This window comes from Chrysochloris asiatica, unplaced genomic scaffold (assembly GCF_000296735.1).
Source record: "Chrysochloris asiatica unplaced genomic scaffold, ChrAsi1.0 scaffold00045, whole genome shotgun sequence".
Taxonomy (NCBI): Eukaryota; Metazoa; Chordata; class Mammalia; order Afrosoricida; family Chrysochloridae; genus Chrysochloris; species Chrysochloris asiatica.
In genome coordinates this window covers 20,419,994-20,423,665 of record NW_006408563.1, presented here as the reverse complement: position 1 = coordinate 20,423,665, position 3,672 = coordinate 20,419,994, and positions in this window count along the sequence as shown.

The following is a 3,672-nucleotide window of genomic DNA, read 5'->3' as shown; positions in this document are numbered from 1 at the left end:
ATTTCTGGTATAGCTGATTATATATCCAAAAATTAAGAACAATTTAGGAGTATTTATGCTTAAGGTAAAAGTTTTGTTTAAGGCTTTTAGAAAGTGTGTTAAATTGCATCATTAATCCTATTTTTTTAAATTTCTCTGTATGTACATGTCCTCCCTTCCACATCACTTTGATTCACTCACTGCTTGACTCTGAGGTTGGTTATTCTATTAACGCTTTGCTTGACTCTGCAATTTACCAGTTGGGTGTAAGCAGACATGATGCAAGTTGGAGCTTGAAATGTTCTTGCATGATTGGGTTTCTCTTGTGCTTTTACAAACACTATGAAGATATGCCTAGACTTGTCTATTGGAGGATAAGAAACATATGGATCATATGGGAGTTTTTCTAGTTATCTGAACTATGAGGAACCTAGATAAGTAAATAGCTAGCTGATCTCTGGCTACATAATTCAGTCCAGCCAAGAACATCGGAACCATCATCTTACCCTTCAAATGACCACAGATGTGTAATCACCAATAATTATTGTTGTGTACAATGAAGTTCGGTGATTGTTTCATATGCAGAGATAGCTTACTGATACCATTGTTTAACATGATATGTTGAACACCCATGTTTAACATTGCTCCCTCCAAAATCCCCATTAAATCATCTTGCATTTATCTAATAGGTTATTTAATTATGTGATAATTTATGAAAAAGGTCACTGATATGGCAAAACAGAGAAAGATAAAATCAAAATTTATAGTAGAAAAAAATTGTATGAGCAATTCCCGCTGGAGAGACCCAGAAACTCGAGAAATGGAAGAATTTAACACAGATGAACAATGGAGCAACCCTATATAAGTAGTTGCTATTTTTAAGTGCTGTTGAATCAGTTCCAATTCATAGTGACCCTGTACAGGGTTTCCAAGGAGTGACTGGTTGATTGGAACCACCAACCTTGAGATGAACAGTATAATGCTTAGCTTACAGCACCATACCAGGATTCTACAATCTTGAATACCACCGTGTATTACCCTTCCTTTCCAACCTCACTACACTAGAGGACTTAATTTTTTTTTAAAAAAGGAGTTGCCACAGAATGTGTTCTGACTCATGACAACCCCAAGTATTTCAAAATAGAATTGCATTCCCTTAGACTGTGATCTTTTGGAAACAGATCACCAGGGCGTTTTTCTGAGGTGGCTCTAGGTAGATCCAAACCACCAAACTTTCAGGTAGTAGCCAAGCATTTAACCATGTGTGACATGCAAGGATTCTACTCCAAAATCACCATTCAGTAAAACACATAGATCGGATTTTCATAATAAATGCAAAACAGAGTATTAATATAGTTAAAACAGAGTGATTAAGAAAGCCATGATTTTAAAATGAGAAGATAATTAGCACCCTACTGATTTGATTCTCAGATCTCTGGAGGTACATATATTCAGACATAATAAAGATCGAGAAGCAATAGACATTGTAAGACGTATGAGAGAATTTAAAATAATATGTCTTGTAACTAACAACTCCATGTAAATAAGAACAGATTTTGCACTTTTAAAATCAGAAGAAGTTATTCTTTATAAAAGAAAAACTCTTAAAAAAAGACATAAACTTAGCATTATTAATCAAATACATTTTACAGAAAACTTATAGAAAAAAATAATTATTAGAAGATAAAGTTCCTGTGTTTGCAGAAACATTTTTTAATTTAACATAGAATATATGGAAAGAATATATTCATAAGATTTGAAAAGAAGACTCAACATCTGAATTGTTGCTATTAATTTGAGTCAGTTCTGACTCATAGAGTTTCTAAGAAGTGGCAAGCAGATTTGAACCACTGACCTGTGGTTAACAGTTCAGTTCTTATATACAGTACCATGACATGACTCCAATAACTGAATAGAAGTTCTTAAAGAGAAGAGACAAACTGAGATTAAAACACATTTTTGTTAACTGATAATTAGGGAGAAAATCCTAGAAAAGAAGAGGATACTGAAAAGTCCCACAGAGTGTCTGGGAAATATTTGAAAGAAATCTACATTAAAGCTTATTAAATTAAACAGCAGAGGCTGTTTATAAAAATGGGTTTCTGATCAGAACATTATCAGATTTTGTTTAGATATTACTATTATTCTGAAATTTTTTATTAAGAATTGAGTGAAGGTTTGTAGAGCAGATCTTCAGTTTTACTTTTAACAAATCACACACTTCGTTTCAGGTCAATGATTACAATTCCGACCATAGGACATCAGCTATCTCATTTCTTCCCTGTGATTCTCGTTTTCATTCCACCCTCCTTGCCAACCCTTCTGAACTTTGACCGTGGGTACATACTACCCCCCTGATCTTAAATGACCATTCCATGATGAGCATATAACTAGCATTGTTGTCCCTGCTATATACCTATCTATCTCTTGGCTGAAAATTGAGCCAGAAGGGTGAGTTCAGTTCCAGACCGAAAGGATGACCAAAGGCTATAGTCGCAGCTTCTCCCAGTCTCTTTCTGACAAGTAAATCCCCAATATTTTCAATAATGTGCTTTGTTTTACATGTTATCCCTCTGTGCAGTACCGTCTAATGTGAGCCATTAAAGAACAGTTAATAGTGGTAGCCAAAGCCATCGATTTCTTCTGGTCTCAGGGTCATTAAAATTGTTATGCACATGTTTCATTAGTCCATTGAACTAATTATTCCCAAGATTTTAAATTTTCTTCACCCATTTTTGCTCTGGAGAGGGAGCACTTTAGATGGTTGCTCTTGAGCTTTTAAAATGCCAGTCACGACTTAACAAAGTAGGATGTAGAACATTGTGTTTGTGGACTGTGTCGTACTAATTAACCATGGTGTTACCTGAGAATATGGTCTTGAGCCCCAAACTCCAGCAACTAATTCCCACAGTGTTTATTAATATCTAAGAAGTTTTCATAATTTTGCCCCTTGTATGCTCCAACACATTCCTAGATAAGTATCTAGGAAAGGTAAATCCCCATATACAAATATAAAATATCCTCTGTTGAAATTTATATAGTTGTGGGTATACTCTCACCTTCTCTTATTTGTACAACCTGTGAATTGTCATGTATCTATTCATAGAGCACTGTTGTTGCAAAGTTGTATAAATAACAGTATTTAACCATCTTGCTTTTAACTCTCAACCTCCTCCCTGTGTCTTGCCCTGTCTCCATCTTTCCTCTGTTTACATTCCCTATGTTGTCTTCCCTGTCACCCAAACCAATATTCATCTATCCTTTACACACTGACCCATAGTCCTTCCCTACCATCAATGATGTTGCTGGTATGTGTCTTCTAGTCAGTACAGATCCTATGCACAACAGATTAAAGACTTCTCTGTCCTGCATCAATTTCACAATCGTTGCTTCACTTAAGCACATCGCCTCTGCCACTATGCCAGTCCATCTCCATGCAGGTCTTCCTCCATTTCACCTACCCTCCACTTAACCAAACATGATTGTACTTCTTCAGGGGCTGGTCCCGCCTGATAACATGGCTGATCTCTGGCCATCCTGACTTCTAAGGAGCATCTGGCTGTACTTCTTCCAACAGATTTGTTTGTTCTTTTGGTAGTCCTGGTACTTTTCATATTCTCCTCCAATACCATAACTCAAATGCTTCAATTCTTCAACAGTCTTCTTTATTCATTGTGTAGATTTCACATGCAT